Source organism: Microcaecilia unicolor, chromosome 8, assembly GCF_901765095.1.
Source record: "Microcaecilia unicolor chromosome 8, aMicUni1.1, whole genome shotgun sequence".
Lineage (NCBI taxonomy): Eukaryota > Metazoa > Chordata > Amphibia > Gymnophiona > Siphonopidae > Microcaecilia > Microcaecilia unicolor.
The window spans coordinates 153,528,363-153,551,199 of record NC_044038.1 but is presented as its reverse complement, the minus strand read 5'-3'; the positions used below and the strand labels follow the sequence as shown (position 1 = coordinate 153,551,199).

Here is a 22,837-nt window from a genome sequence, read left to right as displayed (position 1 = left end):
CCTCAATATGTATAGATAAGTGCATCATGCTGTCTGCAATGCAGTTATCACATATTTCAATTTTTTTCTGTATGCTAACTGAATAGAAAAGTGCTGCCCCCCCCCCAAACAGTTAACCCACAGCTTTGGAATTACTGTGTTTTAACTGTGGCAGTTACCCTGCGGTAATTATAAAACCTCAGCCCGGCTTACTAAATAAGCCTCTAAGACTTTAAGAAGCCAAGCCCAGGTTACTTGTGGTATATATGTACTTGCTACCAGTGACTTACCCATGAAAGAGGTTCTTGTTCTAACAGGCATGACTTCATGCTGGGGAGCTAGATGGGATCCAACGTGCTGTAAGGAAATTGTGTCTACGTTACCTTTCATTTCATGGCACTGATTTTCCCATTAAGCCCTGCTTTCCTCTCTACCACATTTTGCAAAACTACACCCTTTTATAGTTGACATTAAAACCACTTTTGGATTGTTCCCACGGCTGATTTCAAGTCTCCTTGGAATCAACAGTCACTCAGTGGAGTCCAAAATGTGTTCCTTATTTTACTTTCAAGTCCAGAGCAAGGAAAGGAACATACACAGAGGATGAAGAGGGGAGAGCATTGTTTATCCTCGGAGAGTGGAGATTATTTATAAGACGGGCATCTTTCCAAACAGATGTTTTATTTTATTCTGAACGTAAGACGTTTGCCATCCTCCTCTCCTCCTCCCTTGGGGATAGGGGGTCAAGAAAGAGAGGTGATCAGATTCCATAGGCCCCATTAACTAAGATTAAGAATGTTGTTTGTTTCTCTGGGGGGTTCTGGGAAAGGAAGAACATGCATGAACTGTCCAAAACCACACTGTAAGTATATACATACACAGTCATTCAAAAAACGGTCACCCACACATATAACCGGAACACTGCATGTGGCTAGGCCTTATTTTCAAAATTCAGGAGTTTTGGTCCTCTGTGAAAAGTTCAGTGTATCCAAATTATAAATAAAAGCAATCAACAAATTGCTTGTCAAGAGTGGCTTATCTATAATCTCTTCAAATACATGAAGTACATATAACCCATGTGAAAAAAAAACCGTAAACAGATCTTCAAAGCATAAAACTACTTAATTATTGGAGAAAAAGACACAGAACACACAGGCTGACAAAGAGGGGTATAATTGAAAGGGGCGCCCAAGTTTTCCTGAGAATGCACTCACAGGACGTCCCGGCGAAAGGGCGGGGAAACCCGTATTATCGAAACAAGATGGGCGTCCGTCTTTCGTTTCGATAAAATGGTCGTGGACACCCAAATCGCGAAATTTAGGTCGACCTTATCCTTAGAGATGGTCGTCCCCGATTTTCAGCCATAATGGAAACCGAGAACGGCCATCTCAGAAATGACCAAATCCAAGCCATTTGGTTGTGGGAGGAGCCAGCATTCATAGTGCACTGGTCCCCCTGACATGCCAGGACACCAACCGAGCACCCTAGGGGGCACTGCAGTGGACTTCAGAAATTGCTCCCAGGTGCATATCTCCCTTACCTTGTGTGCTGAGCCCCCCCAGCCCCCCCCCCCAAAACAAAACCCACTCCCCACAACTGTACACCAGTACCATAGCCCTAAGGGGTGAAAGGGGGCACCTAGATGTGGGTACAGTGAGTTTCTGGTGGGTTTTGAAGGGCTCACATTTACCATCACAAGTGTAGCAGATAGGGGGGGATGGCCTGGGTCCGCCTGCCTCAAATGCACTGCACCCACTAAAACTGCTCCAGGGACCTGCATACTGCTGTGATGGAGCTGGGTATGACATTTGAGGCTGTAATAGAGGCTGATAAAAATATTTTAAAAGTTTTTTTTAGGTTGGGAGGGGGTTAGTGACCATTGGGGGAGTAAGGGGAGGTCATCCCCGATTCCCTCCAGTGGTCATCTGGTCAGTTTGGGCACCTTTCTGAGGCTTGGTCGTATAATAAAATGGACCAAGTAAAGTCGGCCAAGTGCTCGTCAGGGATGCCCTTCTTTTTTCCATTATTGGTCAAGGACGCTCATGTGTTAGGCATGCCCCAGTCCCACCTTCACTACACTGCTGACACACTCCTGTGAACTTTAGTCGTCCCCACAAAAGCAGTTGAGGACGCCCAAAATCGGCTTTCGATTATACTGATTTGGGCGACCCTGTGAGAAGGACGCCCATCTTCCAATTTGTATCGAAAGATGGGCGCCCTTCTCTTTCGAAAATAAGCCTGAAAGGAAGCCTGCTATGGTGCAAAGCAATCACAGGCATACAAATCTCCATAAACTATTTCATTAATTAGTGTCCGTGAACTTCAGTAGTTTTATGCTGTGAAGTTTTCTCCACATTTGCCTACCCTTATTTGTCCAGAGAGGAATTTTTTATGTCCAGAAACATAAGAATTTCCATACTAGGTCTGACCAAAGTTCCATCTAGCCTACTTTCCCATTTCTAACAATAGCCAAACTAGACCACAAGTACCTAGAAGGATCCACAAAGTAGGAAGATTCTATGTTACTTACCCTCAAGGCTTTTTCTAGGTCTACCTGAATAATGGTTTATGGACTTTACCTCCAGAAATTTGCCCAAACCTTTTTTTAAACACAGCTATGCTAATTGATCTTACCACATCTGCAAAATAAGTTCCAGAGCTTCACTTCGCACGCACCAAGTGAAATACTATTTGCATCTAGTGTTCGGCATAGTTATTTATTTCTTTCAAAATTTTTAGGTGATGCCTTTCTTGAAAAAAAGTTCAAGATAGCTTACAGTTTTAAAAACAAATGTAACAAGCCTCCTCAGTTAAGGCTAGGGCTGAAGGTGACCCCAAGGTGGGCACAGAACAAATCAATGGTGGCTGTACCGATTGTCCCAAAATCCTTCCCCAAGCACATAGGCTAGTATAAGGGGTCCACTGATTACTGGCCATAAAATTGCAATAAAGTCTCTGGAAAGGCACACCACAATTACTCTGAGGCAATGAATGAGGGAGGCGAATATGTAACATAATTTAATTTGAAAAGACCCTCCAATTTATTGGATTCTCTTCAAATACACAAATAATATGCAGTAACAGGACTATGACAACAATGAGGCAGACAGTCCATAAAAACAAAGGAAGATAATTGCAGAAGGTATCAAAACTGTTCAAAGTATGTGCAGTCCTTAGGGGGGTCTTACTAAGGCACGCTCACGTTTTTGATGCGTGCTAAAATTGTAGGTGTGCTAAACGTTAGAGATGCCAATGCATTCCTATAGGCGTCTCTAATGTTTAGCACGCCCACAATTTTAGCGCGTGCTAAAAACGTGAGCGTGCCTTAGTAAAAGACACCCTTAGTTTCCTTTGATGTGGGCTCTCTCTCTCTCTCTAGTCCCATGCATCTCCAGTGCTCCTTTACTGATGGACATGTGTTGCAACCTCCCTGCTCCTTTATAAATGCAGGACTGTTAGGACTTTTAGCAGCCCAGTCATCACTTACGTCAGTCTTTAGGGCATGAGATATAACCTGGTCTTCAATCTCTCACTCCCCTCTCATGCTCTTCTCAGTCCATCTGCCCTCTTTGACTTGTGGCTCTTGCTCCCAGCACAGGTCAGGATTTTACCCAGAGCTTTGGTCCTACCTCCTCTCTCCTTCAGGTCTCCAGCGCTCACCAGGTCCACCACTCTCCAGCTTCTGTCCTTTCCCTGCCAGGACAGTAGACTACCAGCATTTTCTCTCTGATTCTTTTCCTTGAGCACAGGATCAAATCTCCCTGATGATCTCTCCTTCCTCCTTTTAATGGCACCTTGTACCTCAAGGGACAGCTGTGAACCACACTGGCAATCCTTCCTCAGATATTTATGCTGTAGTTATGTGCAGTATAAACATCTATTTTAGACAGATAAATGTCTAAAATATCAATGGGTCAAAGTGGGCATTTAAACAGTAATATTTATGTTGAAGAAGAGCAACATAACTAACATAAATGTTTTTCCTGGCTGTTTTTGAAACATAAAGGTTTATTTCCCCCCCCCCCCCCCCAAACTGTCATATATCCCAGAATTCCTTTCCAGTTTCACTATTTTTGGGGGGGAGAGGGGCATCAACAACTGGGTGATTAAGAAGGTGACCTCCCCTGATCTCTACAGTGCAGCACTATTCAATAGGAGCCCTTTTCTGAAACCTAGAAGTCTTGGGTAGCAGATGTAAATTCCCATGTTAGTCTCTTAGGGCATAGATGTTCTGAAATGAGGAATAAACATTAATTTATTAGGACTGCCCTAGTCCCATCCAAAACATACCCAGACCATGCCCCTTTGCTATTTGCATATTCTTCAATTTTAGACATATTTATCCTAACTTGGTGAAATCGGAACTTAGACGCTTAAGCATGTAGACGTCTAAAACATGAATTGCACTTCTAAAATAAGCATGTTACCCCCCCCCCCTGTTTACTAAGCCATGTCACTCAGCAATGCTGACACAGCTCATTTAAAATAAATGGGCTGTGTCGGCATTAGCACACCGGCAGCTGTAAACAGGGGGTTAGTCTTATATGGGAACTGGCCTCTCATTTTCTCAGTAAGCCTCAGAGGACAGCTGTGGACCAGTCTGGTAACCCTTGTACACTCTTCTACTACTCCTTGGTCCCTTGAGTAAGAAGCCAAGGACAAGATGGGCCCAAGAGCAGGGAATCCACCACTTTCAGTTTTACACTGCCTCTTTTTCTAAAAGGAAAAAGAGAATCTGGGAAAAACTCTACCTCTGGGTTTTCTGCTTCCCTCCTAAATATAAGACTAATATTATTGGGCTAATTCCCCAGAATAAACCACCCCTTTGTTAGTTCTGCCTGAAATTACTGTGGAGCAGGGATCAAAATATCCCTCCTGTCTTGCTACATAAACCATCATAAGATATGTAAACAAAAACCCCAAATAGCTCATTAAACCCCCAAAATGTGCATCATTAGTGGGTCAGACCAAGGAGTTCCTGAAGCTCAGTGTCCTTTCTTCCACTGCATCCTAACCAGGTCATTAGCCCAGTCTTTGAAAACTCACACTCTCTTCAAATGTGTTGAGTTTGCAACCATTGGTATGTAAATCCAAACCATTCTGGGCAAATCTGGAGTTTAGATGCAAAGGTGATACAAACTGGATCAAAACTGAGTAAATCTGAATCAAATAACAACAGATCTGAAATTAGATTATGAGCTGTCAGCAGAGATCCATTCATCTCTAAAAAACAGTTTCTAATACAGTGTTTCCCAAATCGACCCTGGTGATCATGATCCCCACATGAGTATATGTGAGATAAACTTGCTGGGTTTTCAAAGTGTTCAAATCTACTTCATGCATTATTCATGGTGGAGATTCTGAAAACCCAGCTGGCTGTGGGGTCACCAGGACAGGTTTGGGAAGCTGAACTTTGTAAACCGGACCCTTTTTTTTCAATGTCCTAATATTATGGAAATCATCTGGTCCCTATAATTTCGCCAGAGGATCGACTGCTTCAGGATTACCATTTTCTTAGTTATAAACCAGGCTGCTGCAAAAGAGAAACAGTCATAATTTCCATACCTTTCCAGGAACATTTATTGGGAAATTTGTACCTATGCCATTAAAAACTAAGCAAAATAAATACACCAAAGAGCTAAAATCACAAACTGGACTTGTAGAGAACCAGAGTCACCAGACACTGGCATACCTTCATTGAAAGTTTATTTAAGGCATCTTGCAGGACTGATGAATTTATACTTCATACAGGGACTTTTTACAAAGCGGCAGTAAGCCCACTGCAGGCTTATCGCTTGCCAATCCGGAGCTACCGCCAGGCCAACATGGTTGCCGGCAGTAGTTCCACCTCCAGTGTGCGGCATTTCTGGCGGTAGCAGAAATGTTCAAAAAACATTTCCACAGGAGCTAACCCTGTGGTAACTGGGCAGCACCACATACTACCCGGTTACCACCAGGTGAGCGGGGAGCACTTACCACCTCAATGAGTGGTGGTAAGTGCTTCCCCCCTCATGGCCACGCAGTAAGTGAAATCTTCTCACATGATCATTTCTTTTTTCAGCCTTTTAACCCGCTGTGGTAAAATTGGCCTTAGCGTACAGCAAAAAATGGCCCTTGCCACTAGCTCAGGGCCCCCTTTACCACCATAGCTCGGTAAAAAGACCCCACAAGTTTTTGTTTTCCATTCCAGGGTTCCTCTGGGGAAATATCTCCTTGTGGTCTGGCAGATGTGTTTCTCACAGGAGGAGTCCACACCTCCTCACCACATCCTCTTCTGTTCTCAGTGCATAGATATGCTCAATGCCTGAGCTCATCTTTCCTCACCAGAGCTCAGGGTCTTCTGCATTTTCTCATTCTGCTGCCTTCAAAGCTGCTTCATGGTCTCCCACTTCTTCCAGAACCCCCCTTTTATGGCGATAACGACAGTCACCAACAATACACAAGTATTATGTGTCCTGTGGTTAGACCTCTAAGCAAACAATTTATGTTTCTAAGAGAGCTGACCTTGGGGTTCGGGAGACTTGGTGTGCACTACTCACTTCAGGATCCCTCCGATTCCCACCCAGAAACCACACGGTAGTCAGGAGAGTCAAGAAAATTAACTGAACTTTGTTTAACAAATTTGAACTCAGCAAAGATTCTCATGAAAATCCTCAGCATATGGTCATGATGGTACATGTATCAAAAAAACAGATAACATTTCCTTCTTGGGGCTGTGCATGAAAGTGAAACCCCTTAAGCCTGGCCTGTAGCCAGATAACACCCCACAGTCAGTTTCTCCGATGTAACATTACTACCATAGGAGATTTGGATTCAGCATTACCATTCCAGCCTTTCGGGGATCTACCCTGAAAGAAATCACCAGCCGCGGGCAGACAGCATCCTACCCTTGAGCTCAGTTTGCGGCGAGACTCCCCAATTTCAGCCCGCAGTTTGGCTCCTCTGTTGGCTAAGGAGATTAACAACAATGACCCTGATCCTGCCCTACTGTCAGGATTGGCTCAACAGGTACCCCTCTTCTCTTTCCACCGGGTCACTTGGCGGAGGTATAGAAGTTCTCCAACACAGGCTACCAAGGACAAATTCTATAGACTATATATTAATTACCCACACCAAGATTCCACAAATCAGATTATTCTCAATTCTAGATGGACTCAAGACTTTCTCTGGTGGACTCCTCCCACCCAGGGCTCCATTCATAGCTCCCAATATAGCAAGGGGTTACAATTGCTCACATTCATGATGCATCATCAGTAGGTTCAGCTGTTGACTCTGAGCCTGGCAGTTCTTGCCACGACAGTTATCATCATCTGAACACTCACCAGTTTCTTAACATCCCTGTCTTTTACCAGCTCCAGTGCAGACATCCTTTCACTGAGCTTATTGACATCCATTATGTCTCATTCTCAGAGTTACCATGCCTTCTTTTCCAATCTAATTTGTTTTACCTCAGAGATATATTTTTGGTCCATCTCAGCGTTTATTAAGGAAGTTTGCAAATTTTTGTTAACAACTTTTTTTTTCATGCATATTTTCTTCTCTCAGATTCTGTACTTGCAACTTTTTTTTTTTTTTTTGCTGCTTAACTTTTTATGCTTACACTGGTAAATGTTTTTGCTTCTAATGAATCTAAAAAATAGTTTTGAGCTTTTTTTTGTACATTTTTTTGTTGCACCACACCATTCAAGAAAGTGTCACATGGGCCGTTTGACTCTTATTAAAAGTGGCACAACTGCAGCAGACTCTTCTGGAATGTTTACTACTAGTGTTGATATTCATACCAGAAATACTTTTGTGGCTAATTGCAGCTGACAAGAATATTTAAGTGTGATAATGCCGTACAATTATGTCTAGTCTATAAAGTCTGCAAACTAACTCCCTGAATCTTTAATATCTTCCTGGCTATTAGCACTGCCCTTGACGTTTCTGTCTTTTGATTAACTTCCACATCTGGTTTCAGGTTTCAGTGTTCTGCTTTTTTTTTGTTATCAGCTGTTTATGGCTTTAGATGAAAATCTCTCCATATGTGCGTGGGTGTGGGTAAGGGCATATCGATGTGTACGTGTATGTGAGTGTGTACATCAACTTCTCCAAGTTTGACGGGAATCAGCCCTCTTATGGTAATACATATTGTGAATAAATGCAGTGTCATGGGAGCCTTGAGACCCTTTGGAATGGAAGCTGCAATTCTGGGAAGTTTCAGCCCAAACCAGTTTCAGTTTCTGCAGATAAAAGGATAGGAGACAAAAAGTGGGAGCAGCTGGAGGAAAAAAAAAAAGACAATGAGATGAACATTCAGAGAAATAGTATAAAGAACGGAATGAGTGAGAGACAGAAAAAGAAAGTGAGACTAAACAAATGACATATTGGAACAGAGAGTAAAAAAAAAAACAGCATTGAAAAAGCTGGAAAGGGTGAAGGGGCCATACTAGGGAAAGACATTCAAGAGAGAAGTAATTGTGGCAGGCACTTGATCAGTCTAGTCTTAAAGGTAAGGAAGCAGTTTTTTTTACTTGAAACTTTGGCTGGCCTTTATTGTTAGGCGTTAATTTTTGTCTATCCCTTTGTCCTTGTTAGACCAGTTCAGACAAGTGGGGCTTATTCATCCTTCAGTAGATGGAGACAGTACCAAACTGCTTACCTTCCCTAGCTGGTGTAATAGGAAAAACAACAAATATTTTCTGTCTGCAACAGGCAGGAAACAGCTGTATTCGAGTGACAAGCAAGTTGTCTAGTGGGTCTCTTCCATTATTGAATGAGATTAGGGCCAGAAATCTGTAGTTTAGAGACCTCTAGGGTTCTGCTTCACATAGATGGCAGAGATCTGTAAAGCGCTAGACTTTGACTTGTAAATATCCCCACAGCTTCGGGGGGGGGGAAAAAGGGAGGGTTCTTTTGTTCAGTGACTGACAAGGTGGTAGGAGACCCCTCTTGGAGTGAAGTTATAGCTGGTATTAAACCCCAGCCACCTTTGAATTCCTGTGTCCGCTCCCTGCATCCCTGGCCATTGCATCACATAGTAAAGGGAAGAGGTTATTAGGCTTGCCCAGCCTGTGTAACTGCAGAAGTACCAGAGCTGTTTAGGCTGATGCACTTGCGTTAGGTGATAGCTGGGGAATCAGCCCATCACCACATCATTCAGAGAAGAAGAAAGGGAGAAATATAAGTACGTAAGTACATAAGTAATGCCACACTGGGAAAAGACCAAGGGTCCATCGAGCCCAGCATCCTATCCACGACAGCGGCCAATCCAGGCCAAGGGCACCTGGCAAGCTTCCCAAACGTACAAACACATGTTCTATACATGTTATTCCTGGAATTGTGGATTTTTCCCAAGTCCATTTAGTAGCGGTTTATGGACTTGTCCTTTAGGAAACCGTCCAACCCCTTTTTAAACTCTGCCAAGCTAACCGCCTTCACTGCGTTCTCCGGCAACAAATTCCAGAGTTTAATTATGCGTTGGGTGAAGAAACATTTTCTCCTATTTGTTTTAAATTTACTACACTGTAGTTTCATCGCATGCCCCCTAGTCCTAGTATTTTTGGAAAGCGTGAACAGACACTTCACATCCACTTGTTCCACTCCACTCATTATTTTATATACCTCTATCATGTCTCCCCTCAGCCGTCTCTTCTCCAAGCTGAAAAGCCCTAGCCTCCTTACTCTTTCTTCATAGGGAAGTCGTCCCATCCCCGCTATCATTGTAGTCGCCCTTCGCTGCACCTTTTCCAGTTCCACTATATCTTTCTTGAGATGCGGCGACCAGAATTGAACACAATACTCAAGGTGCGGTCGCACCATGGAGCGATATAACAGCATTATAACATCCTCACACCTGTTTTCCATACCTTTCCTAATACTACCCAACATTCTATTCGCTTTCCTAGCCGCAGCAGCACACTGAGCAGAAGGTTTCAGTGTATTATCGACGACGACACCCAGATCCCTTTCTTGGTCCGTAACTTCTAACGTGGAACCTTGCATGACGTAGCTATAATTCGGGTTCTTTTTTTCCCACATGCTAAGATCCAGACCTGAGAAGCAAGAGGGAACCAGGAGGAAGTCCCTGAAAGCCTTAGAGATAAAGAAATTTATGGTGGAACTCCCATCTTGGGTCTAAAGCAAATCAGAAAAGGAAACAGAAGGAATTTTTTTTTTTTTAATGTGGCTCAGAACCTTCAAAGAGCCATGAGACTGTAAGTATTGGAAAATAATTTTGCTTTTACTTTGTCTGTAAATAGTTGTCCCTGTTACTTAAAACTTCAAGTTTAAGTAAATCCTCTTTGGTTTACAACATACATTGTGACCTTTACTGAGTTTTGTGTGCTAGAGGAGTGAGGAATGAATGCATCTAATGTGCCAGTGGCCTCCTCGTGAAAACTGGTCCCATCCCTGACCTCCCTACAAACCTTATATATTTTTACTAAAGTAACCTCACTGATGCCAGGCAAATGGCTATAGTAGGATCCATACAGGTCCCCTCTTCTTCTTTCCAGAGTTGCCTAAGAGAAAAAAATATTGTCTTATTGAAAAAAAACAAAACAACAACAACAACAACAAAACCAAGAGAACAAATGAGGGAAGAGAAGTACATGCTTCTAGGGCCAGCTCTCATGTTGTTTGTTCACTCCGGGCTTTCCACAGCCCCGGCCATAGTACATAAGAGTAGCCATACTGGGTCAGACCAATGGTCAATCTAGCCCAGTATCCTGTTTTCCAAACAGTGGCCAAGGAAGTTTCTGCATATTCCCACTTACAAAAAAAGTAACTGGTAGCAAGAACACCACTTCCCCATCAGGCACCGGCCAAAGAAACAGCTTGTTGGCTGGATCAGAGAAGTGCCGGCAGTGCACAATATGCAAAAGTAGGAGACAGAGCTCAGGACCTCTATCTGCCTTCAATGTGATGCCTTCCCCAACGAGCAGGAGTACAGATCTCAGAATTTAGCTTAGCATGAGGAACACCTCAAGGAAATAAGCAAAACTGGGCTGAGAGATAAGGAAGATTAAGAAAAATCAGTTCCTTTTCCAACTGTAGGCTCTTTAGTAAAATTGTATTATCAAAGACTCTGCAATCTTTGTGTGAGTTGCCCAGAATCTGTTCCTGTGGGGAATCAGGAGGCTTCCTAGTGCAATTTACTCAAGCCCCAGAGCGATGGTGGACCGAAATCAAGAGGCACCGCTGGCTAAAAAACCCAAAGCAGCTGTTCTGATGAAGCAATCAGTATCCCCTTGTCTTCCCTGAGCTCCAGCAGAGAGTATCTTTTGGTGGGGCTTAAGTCAAGTCAATGGAAGTGAACAAGAGGAAAAGGAAGAAGAGGATTGGGCTACATAGAAGCAGAAAGAAGATATCATTGTCAGACTATTTAGAAAGGAAGAGCTTTCAGCCTTAATATCTCATCATGAAAGCACTGAAAATTTCTGTAGAACTGAGGCAAAAGCCTAAAGTAGTGGGAGGCCTGATATTAGAAGAGAGTAGTAGATGCCAGAAGTAAAACTTAAAATAACCAGATTTATAGGTAAGATCTATCTTTTTTCCGAGGAAGAGGTAGAGAATCCAGGGAGTAGAGGAGTAGAGCTAATGGATACCACAGTAGGCTGAGAACAAGGGAAGCCAGGGTTCAAATTCCGATGTCACTACTTCAGATCAAGTCACTTAACCTTCTATTGCCTCAGATTCAAACTTAGATTGTAAGCCCTCTGGGGACAGGAAAATATTTAGTGGGCATGAAGGTAACTATCTTGAGCTCTTACTGAAAAGATATGAGCTAACCGGATGCTGTAGTGACAATAATCAGAAAGCATACCACCGCCATGATGGAAAAGGACGATACCTTTAACATATTCCCAAATCCGGAAACTGAGGCCCAGATGCACAAAGCTTACCGTGCTTCCAACATTTGCTTTAGACTAGTTGTAACCAATCTAAATGTGGAATGCATTACCTACAGCCCTGAAAGCTATTGACGAAATAACCAACTTCTGTAAAGCTTTGAAGACACATCTCTTCAACAAAGCCTACAAAGAGAACCCATAGCCTTAGAAAATTACCTCACCAAGCCACCCAGTTATTAAAGTCCACCTTCTATCCTGCCTAACACCTTCCTTCTTTCTTCCCTCACTTAATCTTTGTACATTACTAATTGTATGTGACATCATAGAATGATTATGTCATAACCAAACTCTGTAAGCCACATTGAGCCTGCAAATAGGTGGGAAAATGTGGGATACAAATGCAATAAATAAATAAATAAAATAATAAAGCAAACGTTATTTTGGGTGCAATGCATAAAGGGGTTAAGCATGGCTTTTACCATTTGCCTTAGCAGCTACCGACCAGCAATGCAAATGTATTAAATCAGCTCATTACTATTTAAATAATGAGCTGATTTTAAATGAGCTGTCCGAACAGTACACAAACGTTTTCCCAGCAATGCACAGAAAGGATTGCCTGCTGGAGTGTGCAAAATTTTCCGATAGGTCTGGAGCTGTCGGTGAAGTAGGCTTTATAACAAAATGGTTGTTCCCGGCTGCTTCCTGCTTACCTTGGGCAGCTCATGCTGCTGGATTCCTTCCTCTTGTGCTATAGCAGGGGGTTTCTGGGCTGGCACTGCATGTTAGGGCTGACTGGGAACAAAACACTCCTTCCTTCCAGCCTGACTTCAGCGCTCCCTGGTCACCGCCACTGCTGCACCCGGGACAGAGGGAAGGAGTACAGTAAACGTGGTCCCCAGCACCCTCCACAGCCAGCAAAGCAATCTGGATGTCATTCCCCCACTGCCAATGTCATCATTGGAGGAAGTGGAGTGTTCCGCAGCATAGAGCTGTTAGATGGCTTTCATACACAACGTCTGTTTCTAGTGTGTAAAGCTGGTGTGCATGAAAGCCGTGTAGCAGTGAAGGCTATTCAGCTGTTCTGGCAATGCACATATCAGCCACACTTAACGAGCGGCTGCTATACGAATGCACTGGACTTTTACTGAGGTGGAAATAGTGAGCGGTTGTCTCCAGAGACTGTAGTGCATTGGCTATTAAATACAGTGGGGGAAATAAGTATTTGATCCCTTGCTGATTTTGTAAGTTTGCCCACTGACAAAGACATGAGCAGCCCATAATTGAAGGGTAGGTTATTGGTAACAGTGAGAGATAGCACATCACAAATTAAATCCGGAAAATCACATTGTGGAAAGTATATGAATTTATTTGCATTCTGCAGAGGGAAATAAGTATTTGATCCCTCTGGCAAACAAGACCTAATACTTGGTGGCAAAACCCTTGTTGGCAAGCACAGCGGTCAGACGTCTTCTGTAGTTGATGATGAGGTTTGCACACATGTCAGGAGGAATTTTGGTCCACTCCTCTTTGCAGATCATCTCTAAATCATTAAGAGTTCTGGGCTGTCGCTTGGCAACTCGCAGCTTCAGCTCCCTCCATAAGTTTTCAATGGGATTAAGGTCTGGTGACTGGCTAGGCCACTCCATGACCCTAATGTGCTTCTTCCTGAGCCACTCCTTTGTTGCCTTGGCTGTATGTTTTGGGTCATTGTCGTGCTGGAAGACCCAGCCACGACCCATTTTTAAGGCCCTGGCGGAGGGAAGGAGGTTGTCACTCAGAATTGTACGGTACATGGCCCCATCCATTCTCCCATTGATGCGGTGAAGTAGTCCTGTGCCCTTAGCAGAGAAACACCCCCAAAACATAACATTTCCGCCTCCATGCTTGACAGTGGGGACGGTGTTCTTTGGGTCATAGGCAGCATTTCTCTTCCTCCAAACACGGCGAGTTGAGTTCATGCCAAAGAGCTCAATTTTTGTCTCATCTGACCACAGCACCTTCTCCCAATCACTCTCGGCATCATCCAGGTGTTCACTGGCAAACTTCAGACGGGCCGTCACATGTGCCTTCCGGAGCAGGGGGACCTTGCGGGCACTGCAGGATTGCAATCCGTTATGTCGTAATGTGTTACCAATGGTTTTCGTGGTGACAGTGGTCCCAGCTGCCTTGAGATCATTGACAAGTTCCCCCCTTGTAGTTGTAGGCTGATTTCTAACCTTCCTCATGATCAAGGATACCCCACGAGGTGAGATTTTGCATGGAGCCCCAGATCTTTGTCGATTGACAGTCATTTTGTACTTCTTCCATTTTCTTACTATGGCACCAACAGTTGTCTCCTTCTCGCCCAGCGTCTTACTGATGGTTTTGTAGCCCATTCCAGCCTTGTGCAGGTGTATGATCTTGTCCCTGACATCCTTAGACAGCTCCTTGCTCTTGGCCATTTTGTAGAGGTTAGAGTCTGACTGATTCACTGAGTCTGTGGACAGGTGTCTTTCATACAGGTGACCATTGCCGACAGCTGTCTGTCATGCAGGTAACGAGTTGATTTGGAGCATCTACCTGGTCTGTAGGGGCCAGATCTCTTACTGGTTGGTGGGGGATCAAATACTTATTTCCCTCTGCAGAATGCAAATAAATTCATATACTTTCCACAATGTGATTTTCCGGATTTAATTTGTGATGTGCTATCTCTCACTGTTACCAATAACCTACCCTTCAATTATGGGCTGCTCATGTCTTTGTCAGTGGGCAAACTTACAAAATCAGCAAGGGATCAAATACTTATTTCCCCCACTGTACATTATTGAGGCAGATATTCAAGGTGTCTAGTTTGCCTCTAAGCCTTGCTATGCTGGATTAATCAGTTTTAGGAGGGTTCGCTTCTCAGGAAGTTATTACGGAATCAGTGGTGACTCTTTTGGCAGCTGCCCAGTATAATCTCATCCAGACTTCAGCTAATGCAACAACTGTTTCAATGGTGGCAGGGTAAGGCCTGTGGCTGTATCACTGAGTGGCAGATGCAGTGTCTGAGGTCTGCTTAGGCAGGCTACCCTTGGGGTGTTTCTTATTTAAGGAAGATCTCAAGAATCTCATGACGTAGTTAAGGGAACAGAAGCGTTTATGTTTATTTAAAACTTGATTTGCCTACCAGAAGATCTGTTTGCCAAGAGTAAGCTCAGAAACTTCTGAATATGTGAAGGTGACAGATCACCTCATTGTCCTTTTTGCAGGACCCAGAAAGGGAGAGGCAGCATAAAAGGCATCGATATTGAGGTGGATCAAGGAAACAATTTCAGTATCTATGTAGTCAATGGATGCACAGTGCCACTCTAGGCCCATTCTAAATGGGTTCAGACATGTTCCAGGACAGCTCTATGGTAGCCATCTGGGTGACTCTGCACTCACTTTCGAAGCATTGTAGGTTGGATATCCAAGTCAGATGAAGAGCAGAGTTTGACACAATAGTACCAAGGGGACTCATGGATACCTTCTGCTCCAATTGTTTAGATTAGTCTGGCAAGGGCAAAAAGGAAGGTTAAATTTTGATTAATGAGTAACATAGTAATGAGTAATTTCCTTTCCTTGAGTCCTGATAGACCAGTCCAGAAATACAAACTGGAGCACGAGCATAGAGATAAGATGGTAAAAACTAGGCTAACAGGTCCTAGAGGAATTATAAGAACATTGCTAGGAGGCAAGATAGTAGAGCTGGGTACTCTAGGGGAAGGGGAGGGGGAGGGGAGGAAGGTGAGGAAGGGGGAGGGGCGAAGGGGATGGGGAAGGGGAGGGGAGGGGGAAGACAGAAAGGAGATGGTTGTAACTATAATAAATAAATAAAGAGGGAGGGCTATGATACAAGAAATACTTGTCAGTATGCCTACTACACCAGCTTATACAGGGAAGAGGAGCAGTTTTGCTCTATCTCTGACTGCTGGAAGGAGGGATAAATCACATTAATCTAGACTAGTTTGGCAGGATTCAAGTAAAGAAAAATACCTGGTAAGCATAATTGAACCTTTTTCTGGACTGATGGGAAATGGCTGCTGAAATCACAAGCCACAATCAAACTGTCTTTAGCTTTGTTTTGGAACAAATCACTAGGGAGAGTATTACTATTTAATGGTAAGGATTAGCTGTAGATAAACCTAGCTTTCAGGCCCTTGGTCATCATGTTTAGCAGTAATTTTAACAGTCAGATACGCATATTTTTCACTTATACATACAGGGTTGTTATTCAGCGTTCCTACCTAGTTAACTAGCGTTGACCAGAACTCACAGGAAATTCAGCAGCAAATAACTGGATAGTTGCACTGAATATCCTATTTGACCACCATGGCACCATCTGGTTAGTGCCAGTGTGATCTGGTAGGAGATTCAGGATTCCTATATGGGAAGCAAATGGAATTAAAACAATTTAGCTGTGTTTAAGCATGAAATCCAGTAGTTGGGAAATAAAGTTAGTGCCGGGCAGACTTCTATAGTCTGTGTCCTGATTATGGCTAGACAAGTCTGGTTGGGCTGGAGCAGACTTCTACAACAACTGCAGTAGTTGAAAATTAAGCTAGTGCCAGGCAGACTTCTACGGTCTGTGCCCTAAAAATGGCATTCCGGGGGCCTGACTCACTGAAGTTGTGCTCGGCTGCAGGTGCAGCGTATACTGAACTCTTACAAAAATTATAAATTTAATTTTCATTCTTTATCACATTTGTGATTATCATGTGTGGCGTTCTCTGCTTTCATTACCAAACTTCCACAATTGTTTGGGATTGACTTTTTTTAGTAGTCTAAAAATGGCAAGGACAGCTCAGTATGCATATATTATCACTTGTTGGGCAGACTGGATGGACCATGCAGGTCTTTATCTGCCGTCATCTACTATGCTACTATGCTGATATTCAGCAGTGGTACCCAGATAACTATTAGGTTAAGTTAATACAGAAAAAGGACTGACCTAAATTAACTATCCCAGGTAACGCCTCTGGATATTGGTGATATTTGGGTAATTCCTGAATGCAGGTGCTCAGATTAGGAGCTGGCTGTGAATATCCAGGTTTAACTCAGCTTTCAGTGGCCAGCATTTAAAAACAAATACTGACATTTCTAAAGAAAACTGTACTTAATGAGTTACCCTGTATATAACCCTAGAACTTAAAGATGTTTATAGGCAGCATTTATACTGAGTGGAGGAGTAGCATAGTGGTTAGTGCACCAGAATTTGATCCTGGGGAACTGGGTTCAAGTCCCACTGTAGGTCCTTGTGACTCTGGGCAAGTTACTTAACCCTTAGTTGCCACAGGTACAAAACCTATATATAAACTGCTTTGTTTGCAACCACAGAATGGCAGTACATCAAGTTCTATTTTATAGTAAATATTTTGGTTATTTGTGACTTTTTTGTATGAAATTGTTTATAATATGTTGCACTTCCATAGTCATTCCATATTTCACTCAGGATGAATGCAAAACGTAGCTCTGTTCATAGACCTCAACTATGTGGGCAGAAGTGATAGTTCCAATATGCAGAAGGGGATGGGTGATCTTTCTTGCTTTTCATTCATGTTTCTGTATGTTAATAATACATTGATGGGTAGCCCCTACGTCTTGCCCCATCCTTGGCCACCTTTAAATCTAGACTGAAAGCCCACCTCTTTAACATTGCTTTTGACTCGTAACCACTTGTAACCACTCGCCTCCACCTACCCTCCTCTCTTCCTTCCCGTTCACATTAATTGATTTGCTTTGCTTACTTTATTTATTTATTTATTTTTTGTCTATTAGATTGTAAGCTCTTTGAGCAGGGACTATCTTTCTTCTGTGTTTGTGCAGCGCTGCGTACACCTTGTAGCGCTATAGAAATGCTAAATAGTAGTAGTAGCTCAGATTGAGCTACCCCTCAGTGCAAGTTCTATTCCCTTTCCCTGTAAAACAAGAAGCATCACAACTTCTAACAAATTCATCTTCTTGTTTTGGCCTCTCGGCAGCATAGTCGAAAACATCCAAAAAAAAGTTCAGTTGATGACTTGCCCCTGCAGCTGACAATGTCCCTTTCAGTCTGAGCTCAGCCACTGTAACTGTTTTCACCCTAAACTGCATCAGTAAGCCAAGTGACCTCCCTGTCTCCTCTTGCAGCCAGATGTTCCGTTTAGAATAACAAACAGATCTGCTCAAAAAGTGCACTATTTCCTTCTGCATACTGCTGCCCAGAATCCTTCTTTTCAGAGTCAATCGGAGCTTGGTGGTTCCTCACTGACTCTTGTGAAGGTGTTGTACAGTGTATCTATGTCTGTACTCCATGGGGAGATGGATGCCAGCAATAATCTTAACTGGCAGCTGTGACTGTAGTTAGGCATTAACCCTTAGATTCTGTGCAGCTCTCTAATGCGGACAGGCCCTTAGCGTATTCTATAAACTGTGCCTAAATTTAGGCATGGTTTATAGAATACTTCTAGGTGTACTTTTTTCGGTGTCAATTTTTATGCTGCTATTTATAGAGTCTAGCCCTAAATGAATAAACAGGGGAGTTAAGCCACTGACTGTCCTTTCCTCAAAGGTATTTTAAGGTCTTGGTGGATGGAAGTATCCAAAGACATCTCTTTATTTCTCTGATTTGGGATCTGGTGTGTAAATATTTGTAATGAAGGAGAAAATAGCAAAAAAAAAAGGGGTGGGGGGTTCACCTTTGTGCTAAAGATTGAAAAATTGTCATATCTGTGAAATGGTGGAATTCTTTACCTTTGGATACTAGAATAATAGGTCAGCCTACATGGTTTAAGAAAGCTCTTAAAACATATCTTTTTCAACTATTTAATCAGTAATGAAATGTATCTTCAAACTGTGTAGCTCGCAAGGAATGCCTTGCACTTTGATCTTATCGTAAACCGCAGAGAGCTCTTATGGGATCTTGTGGGGTAGAAGTGCCAATGTAATTGTAAATGTGAATGTAGAATAAAGTGCAGATCTGCAAAGGGTGTGGCCATGGGAGGGGCATGGGTGGGTCAGGGACGTTCCCTTAAAATGCATGCAGTGTTACAGAACAGTGCAGATCTACACCCAACTTGCATGCCTGGATCTATACCTGGTATCAGTTGGTGTAACTCCTCGTGCCCAAAGTTGAGTGTGGATCCCGGCACTATGCGCTATCCTATAAAGGATGCCGATCCTAGAATGCTCATTATAAAATGCCATTCAGCGCTAATTGCTGAATTTTGCGTGCTATTTACTGAATTCAGCCCTCTGTGAGAGAGCGAATGTCCAGGCTGCAGAATGTAAAGAGCCTATGACAGTGAGTGTAAGGCCCGAGCCATGTTTTCACTTGTCATTTTTGGCAGGCCCTTCTTTCAGTTTGTAGCTTGATAAGCATGTAGTAGTCTATAAGAAAGGTAATTTCTGTCTGTGTTATCTGCACCTTATCAATGTAAGAATGATGTATTATTAGGCTACAAACATGCTGGGGTTAAAATAGGTAATTAAACCGAGGTGTCCAAGCACTTTCAACAAAAAGATTGGTTCCACTTTGAATTTTTCCATTATGGAAACCTCAAAGGCCATAGCATGTGCATTCTTCCATGATGACAGTAGGATGTGGTAAGCAATAGGAGTAAGGACTCATGAATCTGGAAGGAGCATTCCCCATGTATACTGTTTGCTAAAAGACAGCAGAATTCAAGGGTGAAAACTTCTGTGGCTTGTTTTGTTTTCCCAGGGCTCAAACATTCATTTCCTGTTGTCCTGTTGGGTTTATGTTGCCTACATTGTAGGGTCTGCTTGTGTGCATCCCTAGTGGCCTTTTTACCTCTTCTACTCTGTCAAATATTTGTAAAGGGTCATTAAGTGCTGAGAAAGACATGCATGGCGTGGGAAAACAATTTCACATGATCTATTGTGTTCTACTGGATGTTCTCTGCAGGAATGTGCACTGGATAAACTAGAAAGGGAGAGAAAAAGAGAGAGGGTCAAGGAGAGAGGGAGAGAGAGAAAAGAATAAAACCATAAGGGGTGTAAGGGAAAAGAAAAGGGTAGAGTAAGAAAGAAGAGCAGAAAAGAAGAAAATGGGGAAGGGGATCCTCAAAAGGATTTCTAAACTTAGGCGCCAGGATTAAGCACAAATTCTGTATTAGCAATTGCATGCATAATTGTCGTTACAGAATACTAGTGTAAATCCACACTGGCATACTTAGCTTTAGTCACAAGTACTTGCACTAGGTCAATGGCCGGCGTAAATGTTATGTAGGCAGGTGTGTAAATGTTAGTATTCTATAAATTGCATGCACTAGTTCTAGGCACTACCATGACCCACCCATGCTTCTCCCAGGTTTTGCGTGCACAATGTATACAATACCGAAAATTGACAGTTATGGTAGGTGCCAATCAATTCCAGTTATAGCCAATAATTGGTTGTTTATGCTAATTAACAGCTAATTAGTAGATTAAGTTACATGCACAACTGACAGTATTCTATAACTTGTATTCAGAACTTTGGATGTGCAAGTTTATAGAATTAGGAGGAATGTGTGTGTATATTCCTTATAAACATGAACTGGCTGAAATCTCCAACAAAATCAAGCTCAGCTTAAACATCATGAACTCATGGGCAAATGCATTTCAACTAAAACTCAACACAGAAAAACCATACTGTCTCATCCTCTCATCCCAATACAATACAGACAATCCCACAAGCCATAAACACCCCAGATCACACCCTTCCTATCTCAGACAGCCTGAAAATTCTCGGCATTACAATCGACTGTAACCTCACCCTAGAGAACCAAGTGAAATCTACAACTAAGAAGATGTTCCATTCAATGTGGAAACTCAAACGAGTGAAACCATTCTTCCTGAGGGATACATTTCGCAACCTGATACAATAAATAGTATTAAGCCATGTAGACTACTGCAACAGAATCTATGCGGGATGTAAAGAACAAATCATAAAGAAACTTCAGACCGCTCAAAACATGGCAGCTAGCCTCATATTTGGAAAAACGCAATTTGAAAGCGCCAAACCCCTCCGAGAAAAACTGCACTGGCTCCCAATCAAAGAACGTATTGCTTTCAAAATCTGCACCCTGGTTCATAAAATTATCTACGGTGAAGCCCCGGGATATATGACCTGCCAACCAGAAACACAACAAAATCAGCACGAACATACCTGAATCTCCACTACCCAAACTGCAAAGGACTCAAATATAAATCAACTTATGCATCCAGTTTTTCCTATATAAGCACACAACTATGGAACGCATTACCAAAAGCCGGGAAAACAATGTATGATCACCTAAACTTCCGGAAATCAGTAAAAACTAATCTGTTCAAAAAGGCATACCCTACCGACCCAACCTAAATACCTAAACCCTGCAACACAAGCAAAACCAAAGAGCGTAATGGATATAACACAACTCCCCCTCTCTATTTATTTTTATTTATTTATTTATTACATTTGTACCCTGCTCTTTCCCCACATACAGCAGGTCCAGTGCGGCTTACATAGTAAAAGAAAGCATCTTATATGGTAAAGAATACAGTAAAAACAAGGAAATGTAGGAACAGTATTATAAATTGTGATGATCATAACTACTTACATTATGAAAGGCATTACAAAGGACATGTGAAAAGAACGTAATGAACTAGAATAGGGAAGGTAGACAAGGATATGATAAGTGAAAGGGAAGGAGAATGGGAGGGAAATGGTAAAGGATGGAGGGAAGAAGATGAGGGATTGAGTATAACATTGGGGTCAGAGTAAGCGTCGACGTCTTAGCAGGAGTATCGTAGGTGATCTGGTGGAATTAAGCTGGTCCATTAGGGTAAACTTGCTTGAAAAAATGGGACTTTAACATTTTCCTGAAAGGTAAATAGTTATTAATAGCTCGGATGGGTCTTGGGAGAGCATTCCAAAGTTGACTACCCAGAAAGGAGAAACTGGATGCATGGTATGTTTTGTACTTGACACCTTTGCAGTTTGGGAGGTGTAGATTGAGGTATGTTCACGATGACATTGTTCTATTTCTAATTGGGAGGTCAATCAGGTTGTTCATATAACTGGGGGGATTCTCCTGATATGATCTTATGGATAATTGTATGGACCTTGAAGTATATTCTCTCTTTGATGGGGAGCCAGTGAAGCCTTTCTCTACGATTCCCTATTGTGAATGTGCACATGAACCTTATTCTACCACTACATCACGCTGTAATTGTTATACTGGAACTGGCAATCGCCTATACGGTACTATGTAAGCCATATTGAGCCTTCAAATAGGTGGGAAAATGTGGGATACAAATGTAACAAATAAATAAATAAAATATAGTACATGTATATTGCGAATGTACATGGAAATAAAATCAACTTGGTTTTGAGTCATGCTCAGACATGCTTTCAATTCATTTCGTCCATTTATTTTAATCAAATCTTGTTTCATGGACTTTTAACTTTTTAACAGGCATTAATCAAATAAACTTAATCAATTTAGCACACATTAAACCATGCAGAGCCAGCCACCAATATTTAGTGGCACTTCAGTGGCACTACCCAGTTAATGTCAGCTTTGACTGCCACAGCAGTGTCACGATAGAGCCAGGGCAGTCTGGGGGTGGAGTCAGGGAGGAGCTGGAAGATATGCAGGCACTGGCCATATTCAGTGCTGGGGCAATCTGGGGCGGAGTCAGGGAGGAGCCAGAAGTTATGCAGGCACTGGCTATATTAAGTGCTGGTGCCCACATAGCTAAGTGGCAGATAAGATTGCCTTTTGTGCGGTCCTATCTTTGCCCACTTACCTTTGTTTTGCGGCTACCAGCCGCATTACTTCTGGATGCGCAAGTGATTTGGATATTCAATGCTGGTCTCCACACATGGCCCCACTTTTGAATATTCAGCCTTAAATTTGCTTGCAGCCGTCATTGATTTAAAAGTGCAGATCACTATGGGCTGAATATTGACTGGTAAATTTTTAAGGCATACTAAGGAAACAAATGTGCACTAATGAATGCATATCCCTAATGAGTTAACTCACTAAAATTAACCAAGAATC

The 22,837-nt window shown here is 42.6% G+C and overlaps 1 protein-coding gene across 1 annotated transcript in view; it reads left to right on the top strand.

Moving 5' to 3' along the window:
* Positions 1–10,151: 10,151 nt before the first annotated feature.
* PDGFRB (platelet derived growth factor receptor beta) overlaps positions 10,152–22,837 on the top strand; it is a 95,430-nt gene continuing 82,744 nt past the window's right edge. Inside the window, exon 1 of the mRNA XM_030211629.1 lies at positions 10,152–10,175. The gene's annotated coding sequence lies outside the window, so the exon portion shown is untranslated. The remainder of the gene's footprint in view (positions 10,176–22,837) is intronic.